This window comes from Prionailurus viverrinus, chromosome A1, assembly GCF_022837055.1.
Source record: "Prionailurus viverrinus isolate Anna chromosome A1, UM_Priviv_1.0, whole genome shotgun sequence".
In the NCBI taxonomy this organism is placed as follows: domain Eukaryota; kingdom Metazoa; phylum Chordata; class Mammalia; order Carnivora; family Felidae; genus Prionailurus; species Prionailurus viverrinus.
Genome location: NC_062561.1, coordinates 231,452,295 through 231,469,152, shown reverse-complemented (window position 1 = coordinate 231,469,152; position 16,858 = coordinate 231,452,295). Strand labels below are relative to the sequence as shown.

At 39.9% G+C, this 16,858-nt stretch overlaps 1 protein-coding gene across 1 annotated transcript in view; it reads right to left on the bottom strand.

Moving 5' to 3' along the window:
- CTNND2 (catenin delta 2) overlaps positions 1-16,858 on the bottom strand; it is a 941,962-nt gene that overhangs the window by 864,565 nt on the left and 60,539 nt on the right. The window lies entirely within an intron of this gene.

The window sequence follows — 16,858 nt, the reverse complement described above, 5'->3', positions numbered from 1 at the left end:
GGCCAGATTAAACAATTTAAATAGTCGAATGGAGTCTTTACCTGTATGTCTATCATCAGTACTTAGTATTTCAGAGTCTGACCTACCCCTCTTCCTTCCCAAGACGGTGCCCAGTTGGTATGTGAGCTGGGTGCAAGGCTAGGGCACATGGACTCTGAACACTCTGACAGCCCCTGTTGGGGTGCTGTTCACCAGCTGGGGAGCTGAGGGTTGTTGGTGCTCTCCCTCGGCATTCTGTCAGGTTTTGCTACAGAAGCTGGAGGCTGGGGAAACTTCACAATCTCTTCTCAGTCTCTGGTTAGGAAGGCTCGATTATCTTCCTTGCAACTCAGATGAATCAACAGGTATTCTCAATCCTCTTGAGGGCTGGATGAATCCAGACCAAAGCAATCTTTGCTGCATTCTGGATTTCAGGGCCCCTCTGCCTGGCCTTGGCAACACCTTCGGCAAACTGTCCAGGAAGAGTCTCAGCAGACTCCTGGGCCCCGTCACGGCAGCTCCTGACTTCACACCCTGCTAAGGGGATCTCAAGGTGGCATGGGAGAGGTATGCACAAGCCTTCACTCTTCACAATTTACTTTGATGAGACTGTTCTTACAGTCTCTCACAGCAAAGCCAGCTCTTCTCTTACTGCTAAATAAAGAGCCCTCAATAGCCCTCAGCCACTGGCTTTCTCTTTCTCTTTCTTATATTTATCTAACATGCCCCCCCCTTCAGAACTTCTGGATGGAAGAGGGGACACAGGGTCCCTTTCCTACACTGACCGATGCAGAAGATGTGAGCTCCCAACCTCTCATCTGATCCAGATTCAGATATGAAACTCTACAGTCTAATCTGCCCATCCTTGTTATCAGTGTGGTACAGGGGATTACAGACAAGGAAAATCCTTTCATGTCTATCCATCCCATGGCATTCATGATTCTGTCATCCTAAAAGATCAAGAAAGTCTACTTGAGAGCCAAAGCTGATTCTCCACGCTGGGTGTATCTCATATCTCCTTCCCTGGAACTAGAAACCTTAAAGCCCAAACAGAAGGAAGATAGTGGAATGGAACAAGTCTGCAGGTGGAAGTTAAAATGCATCACCTTTATACTTGCAAAATATTACCCACATGATATTAGTTTCTGTCCCAAAATTAATAGCACTGCCTGTATTTACAAAATGCCATGGTAAATTCGTATTATGACAACAGTCCCAACTCTTTAGGATGTGCTCGTGAAGGGTTTCAGATTTTCAGATGAAATTCTCTTGGCCATCTACCCTACATACAGGATTTACTTTCTTGGTTTACAGAATTGTTCCAATTTAGAGTCTTCCTATTTGGTCTGTAAATTAATGTGCTTACTCTGATATAAAGTCTTCTGTGAATGTGGCACTAAGACAGTTGTTTTTCTGCTAAACAAGTTTGAGTAAATCACTCAAAACTTCAGGCGTTGTATGAGGCGGGTTTTAAAGGATACTCACTCTCTATACTTGCACTAAATGCCAGGTTCAGTTCATTTGTGGGCTATTTGGCAATAGTCTGATGGCCCCAGGATTACCATGGCAACAGAAATCATCCTCCATGGTAAATTAAGCTTTCAGAGGGCTGTACAATTCACAAATTAGCCACCATTTATTGGGCAAAATACTAATGTCTATGATATTCTCTGACAATGTTTTCCATGTTGTTATAAAAATAAAATATCTATGTATACCTTTAATTCATATGCATTTTTTGTGGATAATATAACTTTGATCAGTTTATCAAAACACTGTTCTCTGTTATTTTCATATTGATTTTTTTAAACATATGTAACATATAAACTAAAGGCCTAAAACTCACTTGTCAGAATTTGGTAAATGACGGGGGGGGGGGGGGGGGGGGGGAGGGCAGTGGCGCTTGTCTGGCTCAGCCAGTGGAGCATTTAAGACTCTTGTACGAGGAGTTGTGGGTTCGAGCCCCACACTGGATGCAGTGATTACCTAAACATAAAATTTAAAAAAAGAACTTATTAAATGGTACACTTAAGTTTATTTGTGCCATTTTACATAACTTTTACCTAAGAAAGAAATACTAAGTCCTACTTGGTGATATGCAACCAGCATTAAAGTATTGATAAGTATTTAAATATATAGTGTTTGTAAGTTGAAAAGTATTTAAATATATAGTGAATATAGAGTACTTAACACCCACAACTTACCTTTTCTTTATTGTAAGTTACCCTATTATTTCACTTTGTCTCCATTCAGAGCAACAATTTAAGAAAAGAATATGTCTAAATTAAACTGTCTCTTGTTTCTGGGATGCCTGGGTGGCTCAGTTGGTTAAGCGTCCCGCTCTTGATTTCGGCCCTGGTAATGACCTCACAGTTTGTGAGATCGAGCCCTGTGGCAGGTTCCGCACTAACAGCACAGAGATTCTCTCTATCCCTGCCTTTCTGCCCCTCCCTGCTTGCTCTCTCTCTCCTTGGACAAATAAACCTTTTTCTAAAACTGTCTCTTTTTCTATATATGCCTCTTTTTGTGTGCGTGCTAAAAGCACATAAGATGATCCACTTGCAAATTTCAAGCATACATTTTTTACTAACTATGGTCACCATGCTATATACATAACATCTCCAGCACTTACTCATCTTGTAACTAAAAGTTGGTAGCCTCTGACCAATATCCCTCCATTTCTCCCTGCCATCCAGCCTCTGGTAACCCCATGTCTACTCTCAGTTTGAGTCCAACTTTTTTAGATTCCACATATAAGTGAGATCGTGCAATATTTGGCTTTCCGTGCCTGGATTCTTTCACGCAACATAATGTACCTCTATAAGCTTCACCCCTATTGCTACAAATGGCAAGATTTCCCTATTTCTTTCAAGATTTAATAATATCTAATTATGTGTGTATATACATTTATCCACATTTCCTTGATTCACCTGTTGATGGACGCTTATTATTTCCATCTTAGTTACTGAATAATGTTGCAATGAACCTGAGAGTGAAGATATCTCTTCAAGGTACTAATTTCATTTCCTTTGCATATGTAATCAGAAGAGCGGCCAGATCATAGGGTGGTCCTGTTTTTAGTTTCTCGGGAACTCTTCATTCTGCTCCCAATCAGGCTGTGCCAAATTATAATCCCACCAACTGTGAACAAAGGTTCCCCTTCTCCATATTCTCACCAACACTTGCTTTCTTTTGACTTTCTGATAACTTAGCAGATATAATCTGAACAGATGTGAGGTTATATCTCATTGTGGCTTTGATTTGCATTCCCCCAATAATTCGGTATTTCAAGCATCTTTTCAAGTACCTGGGGCAATTATCTATATTCAGGTCCTTTACCATTTTTTAATCAGGTTTGGGTTTTTTTGTGTGTGTTTGTTGGTTTATTTTCTATTGAGTTGATGAGCTTCTTATATATTTTGGCTCTTAGCTCCCTATCAGATATTTGGTTGTGTTTTCATTTTGTCACTGGTCTCTTTTGCTGTGCACCAAGTTTTTAGACTGAAATAGTCCCATTTGTTTACTTTTGCTTTTGTTGCCTGTGTTTTTGGTGTCACATAAAAAATTCGTTATCAAGCCAATGTCAAAAAACATCTCCCCTATGTTTTCTTCTAGGAGTTTTACAGTTTCCGGTCTTAAATTCATATCTTTAATCCATTTTGAGTTCGTCTTTGCACAGGGTGTAAGACAAGGTCCAATTTCATTCTTTTGCATCTAGATATCCAGTTTTCCCAACACTTTTTATTTATTTATTTTAACGTTTATTTATTTTTGAGACAGAGAGAGACAGAGCATGAACAGGGGAGGGTCAGAGAGAGGGAGACACAGAATCTGAAACAGGCTCCAGGCTCTGAGCTGTCAGCACAGAGCCCAACACAGGGCTCGAACTCACGGACGGCGAGATTGTGACCTGAGCCGAAGTCGGCCGCTTAACCGAGGGAGCCATCCAGGCGCACCATGGACTTTTTATTGAAGAGACTATCCTTTCCCCATTGTGTATTCTTGACACTTTTGTTGAAGATAAGTTGAGACTTTATAAGTGCAGGTTTATTTCTGGGCTATTTTGTGCCATTCGGTCTATTTGTCTGTTTCTATGCCAGTATCATACTATTCTGTTTATTATAGCTTTGTAATATAGTTTGAAATCAGGTGTTGTGATGCCTTCCTCATTTTTTCCTCTTTCTCAAGATTGCTTTGGCTGTTCAGAGTCTTTTGTGGTCTCACAAATTTCAGGATTTTTTTTTCTGTGTTTGCAAAAAATGCCATTGGCAATTCTTTTTTTTTTTTAATGTTTACTTTTGAGAGAGAGAGAGAGAGCGCACATGGGCAAGGGGCAGAGCGAGGGGGACAGAGGATCCAAAGCTTGCTTCATACTGACAGCAGGGAATCTGATGTGAGACTCAAACTCACAAACCGTGAGATCATGACCTGAGCCTAAGTCAGACACTCAACTGACTGAACCACCCAGGTTCCCTTGCCATTGGGAATTTTCATAGGGATTGCACTGAAACTGCACTTTGGACAGTATGGACTTTTTAACAGTATTAAACTGAAATACATGACCACAGTGATTGATCTATGGAAGCTTCCGGATAAAACATGGCTCCTTCTTTAAACCACAATTCAGTAACTGATTAACCGTCAGCCATTTAAATTCTATTTTCATTGAAATACACCTTTAAATTAACCAAGTGACCCAAAATAAGAAAACAAAAAATTGAGCTTAGTAACGGTGTGTTGAAAGTTTTTCCTCATTAGGAGAAGATTCCTCATTTGTCCAGTAATGATATATAATACTGATAAAGCCCATTTATGTAGCACCTAATCTGTAGCCATAGAAGTATTTTACATTTATTACTTTATGTAAACTTTAAAAACTATCAATATGATTGCACTGTTATCTCCATTTGAAAGAGAAGAAATGGGCCTCAGCAACGTGTGGTAAGTAGCAGGAAGAGAATTTGTATTAAATCATACCCTGCCCTCTATGTTACACGTCTTCCATTCAGTTCCTTAATAACTGTCTTGGTCTGTATTTCCAACACTATATTTTGGAAGGTTGTCATAAATTATGGTACAATTTGAATCGAGAAGAAATATAGCCGAGAAGACATTCTGGTGACACGATTAAAAAATGATGAACGGTGTATGACTTTCAAATTCGCCAAAGCAACTGAATTCTAGGATAAAGAATCACAGTCTAAGCAAAGATTCAAACGGTACCTGGTTTGTGTCACAAATGATTGTTTCAGGATAGCAAGCAGCCTCTCTGATAGGCCCCACAGCCTAGTATTCATGGCCGGTGTCATCTCTTCTCCATGAATAACTTCCCTCTAACCAACAACAGGAGACGCTGATACAATGTCATTTCCATGAATAGGTTAAAGGTTGTGACTTTGTACTTCTAGTAGACTCTCTATGGCTTCTTTGCTTGCACACAGCGATGAAGCAAGCTGTCATACTGGAGAGACCAACCTGGCAAGGAGCTGAGGGAAGTCACTGGCCAAAAACCAATGAGGATATGAAGACCTCGGGCTGGCACCTGCCAGGAACTCAGAGTCTACTAAGAACTACTGATTGAAAATGGATGTGTATCTTTCCCCAGTCAACCCTTCAGATGAGACTACAGATCATGATTCAGTCCTTGTGAAAGACGATGAAACAGGAGGCCCATCCAGTCCATGCCCAGTTCCTTACTCACAGAAATTGTCAGACGATCAGTGTGTTTCCATTACTGCTAAAATTTGCATTTTTATTACAATGCAATGATAGATACAATATCGCCGTTGAAATAATTCAATTATTCTAACTACTGATGATTATATTAAATTCTAATTTCCTTCAATCCATATCTTGTGCATAATTTTAATACTTGTATCAACAATTGACATGTATATTGAACTAAATTAATGAGGATTATGTTCAAAAGTAGAACACTGATTAATAGGAGATAAATTAAAGAGCTACACATGGTGAATATTTCAAACTTTGATGCTTAGTGCCCTCCAAAAGGAAGATGAAAAGATCAAATTAAGGAAAACCACAAATGAAGCATGCAATTTTCCCCAATTACTGTGCTTTTTGAGTTTGGGCTGGGTTACATTAGATTATTAGAGTCAATCAGCAATTTGTTGACTCAATTTTATTCTCAAATATTTTCAAAGAAAATATCTCATTATTTATTTTTTAGCTTATTTCTAAAAGCATTACAGCCATGGTTACTGAAATACACTAGTAGCCTACCCAATTTATGAATCACTGAGGATATTTTCACATCTGAAGAGAATAAAAACCGAAGTGTAACTATCAGCCAGTAAAAAAACAAAACAAAACAATTTTTTTAGCTGCTACATGGCTTATTTTCATTAAGCAAATTAAAGTTATATATACAAAACAAAAGTTTTATAAGGTAAAAGGATATACTCATATCAGTGAGAAGTTTGGATGAAGGCATAATTCATGATAAACTATAAATGTTTCTAGGCTATTTGGTACTTCTTCAGTGCCATATTATACTATAGTATTTTTAAAATTGTATCTGGGTGGCAATTATGAATGACATCCAGGGAAACGCTTACATGAAAAGTGTCGTACACAATCTGAGGCATTTCTAAACACTAAATTCCAAAGATTATATAGCTACGCTCTGTCACCAGCATCCTGATCACAGATCTCTTCATTAAAATGGATACACACGAGCATAAAGTTAAACAAAGTTTTGCTCTCTTAAGCACTTTTCACAATAACATCAATAGCAAAATAACAAAACAGTACTGGCAATATTAAAAAAAACCCTGATATCCTCAGAAAGAAAATCACTAAGCCACCAAGCATCCCTGATGTATACTCACTCGTGAGTATGTAACCTGGATACTCAGCAAAACAAGCCAAACGTAGAGTCCCTCTACCTGACACATGGACAGAAAGGCACTAGTGAGCCTTTTGTCTGTTTGTATCATTTGACTGTTGGCCTGTTTTGGATAGTCAACTGATGAGTTACAATTATTATCTCGAAGTACAGCAAGTAGGACTAAATGGCTTAAATAATTCTTAAAATGATAACTTTTAAAACATTGCTTATACTGATAGAGAAGTACATGAAAGGTGTTTAAAGCTGCTACATCTGAGAAGTATAAAATATGTCAGGTGAGCTTGACGGAAGGTTTGGAACAGACAAGGAAGGGAAAGAAGCAGTGTAATTGCAAGGAAGTGGTTATATCGCCCGTATCCTGATACACAGGCAAAGAGGGGTGCTCCGCCGATAGATACCATCGCATTCTGAGATCTAATAGTCTTAGGAAATATGGATAATGTCACAATTATAATGTCACCTTGTCCCCAGGTCCCTCAGGATCCATCCAGACTTGAACAGAAATGACTTATACAGAAATGGCTGTTTCTGCCAATGGGAAGTCACTCCATAAACGTCCTTAGTACCACAGTCAAAAATTCAGTCGATAGGCATACAACACAGCCCTCATGCCACACTCTGTTCACATAGGAAGTAAACACATTGCAGGGAGGTCAGCAAATGCTTTCAATCCGGGGTGGATAGAAGGGTAGGTGCTGGCAGCAGTAGGAGGGAAAAACGTGTCTCCCTTGAGGAGGAGAAGAAGAGGTAACCCCCCGTTGTACCATCTGCAGGAAGCAGATGAAGAAAAAGCACTAGACCAAATTCCACATCATAATAAAAACCTGCTGCAGATTAAGCAGAGAGGGGAACAATCTCAATCTGATAAATAAGATCTAGAAAAAAACTTACAGCTAAAATCACTTTATGATTAAAGACTTGATGATTTCCCCTACGAGTGAAGGCACAGTAAGAATGTACACCGTCACCACTTTTATTTAACGTTATACTGAAAGTCTAGCTAGTGATATAAAATAAGAAAAATAAATACAGGATACACTGTTTCCAAAGCCAGAAATGAAACAGTAAATACTCATAGACAACATAACTGGTTATGCAGTGATTTCCAAAGAAACCACATACAAGTTACTGGAACTAGGGATGCCTGGGTGGCTCAGTCAGCAAAGCATCTGACTCTTGATTTCGGCTCTGGTCATGATCTCACAGTTTGGCAATCAAGCTGCACGTCTGGCTCTGTGGTGATAGCGTGCCTGCTTGGGATTCTCTCTCTCCCTCTCTCTCGGCCCCTCCCCTGCTCATGCTCGCACATGCGTTCTCGTTCTCTCTCTCTCTCTCTCAAGATAAATAAACTTTAAAAAAAGTTCCCAGAATAAGTTGCCTTAGCAAGACTGCAGGACTCTGCTTACTACAGAAAAAAAAAAATGAACAATTGGAAATTGAAATTAAAAATTCTACTCATAGTATCAAAGCATTATGAAATATGTAGGGGTAAAAGTCATAAGATAATTTCAAGACTTATGCAGTGAAAATTATAAAGCAATGAAGTAGGAAGTTTTTTAAATGCTATTTTTTTCATGGATTGGAAGACACAATATCATATGTCTCCAAATTAATCTTTAAATTCAATGCAATCCTAATCAAAATTTCAGCAGTCTTGGCAGTAGAAATTGACAGGTTGACACTAAATTTTGCATGGTAAAGGAAAGGACCAAGATTAATAATAAAAAAAAATATTTTGAAGACTGCCTCAGTGGCTCAGTACATTGAGCATCCGACTCTTGACTCTGTCTCCCATCATGACCTCAAGGTTCATGAGTTCGAGCCCTGTGTTGGGGTCTGCGCTGACAGTGAGAAGCCTTCTTGGGATTCTCGCTCTCTTCCTCTCTCTCTGCCCCTCCCCTGCTGGCTCACTCACTCTCTCTCTCTTTCTCTCTTTCTCAAAATAAATAAACTTTTAAAAACTTTAAAAAAATTTTTTTAAAAGAAGAGCAAAGTTGAAGAACTTCTAGTACCTCATTCAAGACCTAATAGGAAGCTACAATAATTAGGGCCATGTGTCTCTTTGACATAAGAATGGAAACAGAGAAGGAGTGAATAGAAGAGAATTCAGAAATACGCCCACCCATATACGTGGGTCAATTGCTTTTTCACAAATGTGCCAACGTAACTCACTGGAGATAGGAAAATCCTCTTAACAACAGAAACTTGACGTATTTTTAAGCATAACAAGAGCCTCACACCATATATAAAATACCGAACTAAAAGGATCACAAACCTAATGTAAAATTTAATGTGTTAAAAACTCTAGTAGAAAATGCAAGAGAAAGTCTTTATAGTCCTGAGTTAGGCAAAGATTTCAAACAAATGACCCAAAAGATGTGAGTCATCAAAGAGAAAAATTTTAAATAGAACTTCATTAAAATATAAATGTTCCAGTCTTTGAGAGCGATATACTGTCCAGAAAGTGAAAAGACAGGCCATAGATTGGGAGAAGATATTTCCAAAGTATGTAACTGATGAAAGACTTGTGTCCAGCAGACAGAAAAAACTCTTACTGCTCTGGAAAGTAGAACAACACAACTAAAACAACTGGCCAAAGTTTTGAACGGACACTTGGCCGAAAAAGCAATCGATATACTAAGGGCAACATCTGCAGCTGTTAGGGAAAGGCAAAACAAATACACAATGAAACCCCACTACCTACCTGCTGATATGGATAAAGTAGAAATCTACTGAAACTAGAAAGTGCTGAGGAGGATGTGAAGAAACGGGAACTCTTAAACATTGATGGTGGGAATGGAAAAGTGCACAGCAATTTTATAAGAGTTTGGTGATTTTTGAAAAATTAAAAAACACACTTAAGCGTATGACCCACCAACCCCTCCACACACCCCCGGCATCTATCTACTCGAGAAATGAGAACATATGTCTGGTATCTGTGTGCAGAAATGTATAGCAAATTTATTCACAATAGTTCATAACCGGAAACAGTGTACAAGTCCATTTAACTAGTGAATGAATAAACAGATTCTGAATACATCCAAACAGGATACCAAATAGCAATTTTTTATTGCACTATTGATGCAAGATACAAAATCGTATGCATTCCGCCGAGCAAAAGAAGCCAGACATTAAGGGTTATGTACACATAATATGAACCTCTCACATGAGACCCTGAAAAAGGCAAGATTACCGGGACAGAAATCAGATGGGGTTGCCAAGGGCTGGGGACAGAAAGCAGGGATGGGGTAAGACAAAGCTCTGTGTAACAATAACTGTTTCGTATCTTACTTTGGGTAGCAACTATAACACTACACGTTTGCCAAAACTCATTGGATTTCAACGTAAAATATGAGTTTTATTGTATGTATGTTATACACCAAATCTTCAATGTATCCGGAAGCAATCCTGAGTTAAAAATATACATTAATCACACGGCAGATCTACAGGACCGTGGCAGCACAAACTAAACATTTGTGGGAGAGGCACAGAAGCCCAAAAGGAGGGACGAGAGTAGTCTGCTCTCTCCGAGCAGCTAGGGAGCAGCCCGAGGTAAAATCTAAGAAAAAGAGGACCTTGGGGAATAAAATAAGGCACGATGATGAAAAACTAACAATCTTACTATTTGCACCATCAAAATCCTTGCAAAACTATTAAGACAGGCCCTTAGTAAACTTATGCATTTGAAAATAAATACTTTACAAAATAACATCATGATCTCTCCCTCTGCTTCTCTCTCCCCCGGGTCACCCATGTTTACTTTTACCTACGACACCTACAAGCACTGGAATCGATAGCTTTTTCCTATGCATTCCAATTTTTCTTCCCTGGATACCATGAGAAGCTCAAACAAGAAAGTGTCCAGGGTTGATTTCCCAAAATAAGATACTAATCGGAAAGGCCTCAGTTAAATCAGAATACATGAATACCCGTGTGTCCTACAGGGCCTTGAGTTGGATACCAGTGTGTGTGGTCTTTTATCACATCACAGAGAAATAAATTCTGATTCCCACACCGGAAACCAGAAGGACAGGGGCACCTGGGTGGCTCAGTGGGTTAAGCACCCAACTTCAGCTCAGGTCATGATGTCATGGTTTGTGAGTTTGAGCCCCACATCGGGCTCTGTGCTGACAGCTCGGAGCCTGAAGGCTGCTTCCGATTCTGTGTCTCCCTCTCTCTCTGTCCCTCCCTTCCTCACACTTCTCTCTCTCTCTCTAAAAGTAAACATCAAACAAACAAACAAACCAGAAGTACAAACACAGGTGACAAGACTCATTTCCAAATCTCATTTCACAGGTCTTTCCGCTTCTCCCCTCTTCACACTACATTCCTTGTCAGAAACTGAGAACTACAGAGCATTTGAACATAGATGGACACGGAGAGGAAGAGAAGAAGAATGCACTGAGCACCTTCTCTGCGCTGGGCTCTGGGCTTATCCTGCCCTGTGCACAGTGTCCGCTCAACCTTAACGGCCCCCAGCACTGGGCCTCCTCCCTCTCAAGTGAGGCTGTAACACTCCCAGAAGCCACCCAATACGTAGTGGGCTCTAAACACGATAAATGGCAATTTAATATCAGTAATTGATAATCATAAAAAGACAACACCACCTTTGGAAGATAAATTAATTTACCTGTTTAAAAGAATTCATTTCCAGCCAATTGTTCTGACACAATATCTAATAGGAGCTCATTTAAATTAAATTAAGTTAATCTAATATTTAAGATAGAAACCAGTGACGAGTCTATGTACCTCCATAGAAGTAAAATCGAAACCAGATGCTAGAATTTCTGCAGCACTCACTCCTTGTATTGTCCCTCTTAATTAGTAAAGAATCTCCGTAAGATTATTCATCATAGAATCCAGTGGATGTCATGCCACATGTTCATTCTTAGAAAACAACATGCGAACCGTATCTATTCATGGAGCACGTGACCATGTCAGAAGGATCGTGAGATGTTTCTTTAGCTGATACCGACTGTAAAATGCTCACTTTCAGAAGTCACATACCATTTTTATTGACTGTCATTCAACTGGAAATACATATACACATCTGTGTATATACGTACATGCATATATCTATATGTACATATCCTACACATACACACATATATGATACGTTTCTGCAAGTCCAGAGAAGTTTGGAAATTCACTGTTGTGGGTTTCCCCCAAAGCATCCACAGCCTCTGTGTAGAATATGTCTTCGTCGGGCTCTGGGCCGATGGCTCAGAGCCTGGAGCCTGTTTCCGATTCTGTGTCTCCCTCTCTCTCTGCCCCTCCCCCGTTCATGCTCTGTCTCTCTCTGTCCCAAAAATAAATAAAACGTTGAAAAAGAGAATTTAAAAAAGAATATGTCTTCGTGTAACTGTTATCAGGACTCCACCTTCTCCCTTACTTTTAGGTCTCATGTTTTTAAAATTGTATTTATTAACAGGCAGTAACGTTAACTTTTTGTGTACAGTTCTATAAACTGTAACGTATGTATAAGTTTGGATAGCCACCACCCTTCACCACAAAGACACAGAACAGATCCTCCACCAATAAATGCCCTCCTCCCTTTGTCGGGCGCCCTCCTCTCACCCTAACCACTGGTGCCCAATGACCTGCTGTCTGTCACTTGCAGTCATTACCCTCCCATAAAGACTGCATAGATGGGGCCAAATACGAAATAAGAGCTGAACTTTTAAAACTGGCTTCTGTCTAACATGCTTTTTAAATTGTAAGTATGTAGTTAGAACATTAGTTCCAGCGATCAGTATTTGAGGAACAAAGCTGGTAACATCCCCTGACCTTAGTGCTTTTATGGAATGTTCAGCAAATTAGGTTATTTATTTTTTGTTTTAATCAGCATAGGAGAAGGCAGGAAAGACTAGTCACTGTGACATGTGGCAATGCGGAATCTCAATTCATAATCGAATGGTCATGCCACTGGCCTAGCTGCTGGATTTTAAGTAACTGGTTCCGTCCATATTGCCTTGGCTTCTTTTAGTATGGGGATCTTTCGGAACCCATCAGATCCCTTGGACGAGAAGCAGGAGGTTTTTGCTTCCGCTTTTTTTGAAGAATGCTTAATCTTTCCTTGAATCTTTTCTGTCTCAAAGGCTCAACACGTTCTAGAGTGAGAAAATAATGCATACAATTTCGGCTCATGGATATCCTCAAAGTCCAACCAGTTATTGGAATTTCGGGTCACGTTTTGGGACATAATCAATTCTGAAAACCGTCAAGTGTATAATACTCTCACTCTTATTAACATTTCCAGGCCCCTTCCTCTTGTTCATCACAATAGCCACTGTCTATGATCAGCTCTCACTGCCTTGAGCTCAGGCTACCTCCCGGTTACTGTCCTCCTGACTCTGGCCCCCTCACCAAGAGGGGACAATCAGTTTTACACACAGCTTCTGTTCTGAAAGCACCACTCCCATTCTTCATGCTTTCCCTCCCTTGTATCCTCATGTTCCCTTCTCGGAGAAACTGCACTTCCCACCATGCCAGATGGAGCCTCAGATCTCACATATTTTCCTCTCCCCACGGAGAAGCTTCATAATTCTCCACAAGTCAGGCCTTCACTTCCACCAAAGTCCCAATTCCTGGGACTCACTCATGCTTCTTGGGATTCCTTTTCTGCCGTCTCCACATTTTTAGATTCCCCTAGCTGTCCTTTAAGGACTCTGGAAGCAGCAGGCACATTTATTTTACGTTTTCTCTGCCAGATGTGAAGGAAAGCATGTTCTAGAGTAACAGTTCCCAAACAGGTGTGTAGTGAAGTTTGTGGGGAGATTTGGTAAAAACACAGAGGCCCAGGCCCCCTAAATGAACACCTGCCTTTTGTTATGACTTAGGAGCTCTCCCAGCAAAGATTCTGATACATGTGGACGTCTGAAAAAGACCGCTATGGACATGGGGTACTATGATTCAGCTGCCTCAGAAAGTTTCGCGTAAAGGACGACTTAAGTTCTACGTTGTAGAATAAAAGTCAGGCCCTGGAACAAACTGACCCAACTCATGCCCCACTTGCTGAGCCTATTTTGAAATTTTGTTTATTCTCAAGATTCTTTGCTAGAATATGAGAGTAGCAATATTAAATATTATATTGCATCCATTTATGAGATAGACTTTTTCACATCTGAATGCCTTTGATGTTGGATTATGCCTTAAAATCTGCATCTTAAAAACACTGGTCAGCACTGTGTAACAATAGTGTATCTTTCAATTAAAATTCAAAAGGAAGAAAATCCTACTCTAACTCAAAGTTAAAAGTTACAAGTCAATATTATAGAAATAAAGTAGTAGAATGGTACAATATTACAATGGTTGACTTAATTCAGTCTGGAATATTACACCTGGAAGTATAAAAGATCTTCAGTAAAATCTTGAGTCTAGACTGTGTCTAGCCGCCCCTCACAAATCTGACTGGAAGACACAGACAGCTGGGAGGGGGTCTCTCAAGATGCTACAGGGTAGTCAGATTTCTCACCTGTAAGCTCAGGGCTCCAAAGGTGGGTGTCTCCAGAGAGAGAAAGTTAAAGAAAGAGACAGACAGAGCCTACGGAAACTACTAAGCTCTTTAAGACCTAACCTAGGCACTGACGAGTCTGTGGCAACATATTTGTTAGACTTGAGTCACTAAAGCCAGTCTCCATTCAAAGGAAGATAACTAAATTTGTGGATATGTTTTAAAACTGCCACAAAGAGAGGAATTTTTAAAATGTTATTCTCTGAATACTAAAGTCAACTCTTCTATTTTAAATAATCTCTACTGGGAAAATTAATCACTGAAAAATCTGGTATTTCATAAAAAAAGTTATAAGAGTTACTGCAATATTTTTGATAAGTAGAAAAAATCATAACTACATGTAAGTATTCTGCTGAAACAAACAGAACTCTAAACAACCTTATAAAAAAAGTAAATAAAACCCAACAACCCAAGGATATACAATGCATGTCTTTCCTAAATAAAAACTGGATCAATACAAAAATCTCTCCATAAAGTTGCTTAAAATGTCATAAATAATGTTTTTTATGAAATATTCATCGTTGGGGCACCTGGGTGGCTCAGTCGGTTAAGCGTCCGACTTAGGCTCAGGTCATGATCTCGTGGCTCGTGTGTTTGAGCCCAGGGTCGGGCTCTGTGCTGACAGCTAAGAGCCTAGAGCCTGCTTCGAATTCTGTATCTCCCTCTCTCTATGCCCCTCCTCCACTCATGCTCTATCTCTCTCTCAAAAATAAACATAAAAAATACCAGTATTTATGAAATATTCATTGTTTACCACCATGTGTTGAAAAACATTTTTAAAATGCATTATGGAAGACTGTGTATCCCTCAAAATTAACTATCTCAAGTTACTGGATGGTTTTATCTATGCACTGCATCCTGAGCAACGTGAGGCTTAACTTGAATATCATCAAAACAATAAATACGCCCTACATGCTTGATATTTTTCAAAGAAACAAACATTAAATGGGCAGATGATTCTCTGATTTGGACTCAACTACACTGCACACTGGATCCATCACGATAATTCTCTGTTACTTCATGTTACTTAAGACTCACGAAGGGGGGCCTGGGTGACTCACGAAGGGGGGCCTGGGTGGCTCAGTCGGTTGAGCATCCGACTTAGGCTCCGGTCATGATCTCATGGCTTGTGAGTTCGAGCCCCGCGTCGGGCTCTGTGCTGATGGCTCAGAGCCTGGAGCCTGCTTCGGATTCTGTATCCCTTTCTCTCTCTGCCCCTCCCTCACTCATGCTCTGTCTCCCTTTCTCTCTCAAGAATAAATAAAACATTAAAAACGAAAAGTAAAGACTCATGGACGTCTGTGCATGGGAGGCCATGCTGTTTGGGGTAAAGAGTCTTCAGAAGCAGTACCGTGAGCCTGATTTTCAATAGGAAGTGGGCACAAGGGGAAGTGATTGGATTCACAGGAGGTAATGTCAGTAAAAACTGTTTTCACCTTTAAAACAAGGAACACCCAAAATCTATTTGTCCATGTGCTATTGATTAAAGTGATTTAGAAGCTTGACATTTTAATATACATATGTATCCCAACAGGCAGCCACTGATAAACTACAAAAATATGCTTTCACCGGAGTGGAGAAATATTTACATTAAGATAATTTTATATTAATGGTACTAATATAACTAACCTTATTTTTTTAATGTTTTATTTATTTTTAAGACAGAGAGAGACAGAGCATGAGTGGGGATGGGGCAGAGAGAGAGGGAGACACAGAATCTGAAACAGGCTCCAGGCTCTGAGCTGTCAGCACAGAGTCCAACGCGGAGCTCCAATTCACGAACCGGGAGATCATGACCTGAGCTGAAGTTGGAAGCTCAACCGACTGAGCCACCCAGGCGCACCTAGCACTAACCTTATTTTAAGCACCATCCTGAGTGCCAGAAATACACGATTTCATTGAACCCTCACTACATACATATCAGGCCAATGACACGCTCTCCATTTTAGATCTGAGAAACCCACTCCGCAAATCACCCCATTCTCTACAAATTCTCACAGAATCATTTCAGCTCCTTAGAACAAACAACAATGAAGAAAAGGCAAAGAAAAAAAAAAACCCTGTCAACGTGCAACCTTCACCCACTGATTTCTTGCTAGTCTTTTTAGAAACCTTTTTTCTCATGCCAGCTCTTTATCAAATCTCAGCATTGCCATCAGACTTATAAGACACCTAACCCCCAGACCAGCATTAATCAATGCCAGACAAAATAGCAACAACAACAACAAAGTAATGAGACATCATTGCACACCCATCGCCACCAGCCCCATTTCAGTGCAGTGAAAGAACTGATTAAATTTGCAATACGGATCACCAAAGTCAAGACGCAAATTGAGTAAATCGGTAACAATATTTACTGACCACACACTGTGCACCAGACTCCAGGACAAAACAGCTAAAGCAACAAATGCCTGTTCTCTTGGAGCTTCCATTCTAGAGGTTGAGGTAGATGGAATAGCTAAGTCAAGTCGCAGTGGTTATAAAAGGAAAAGGAA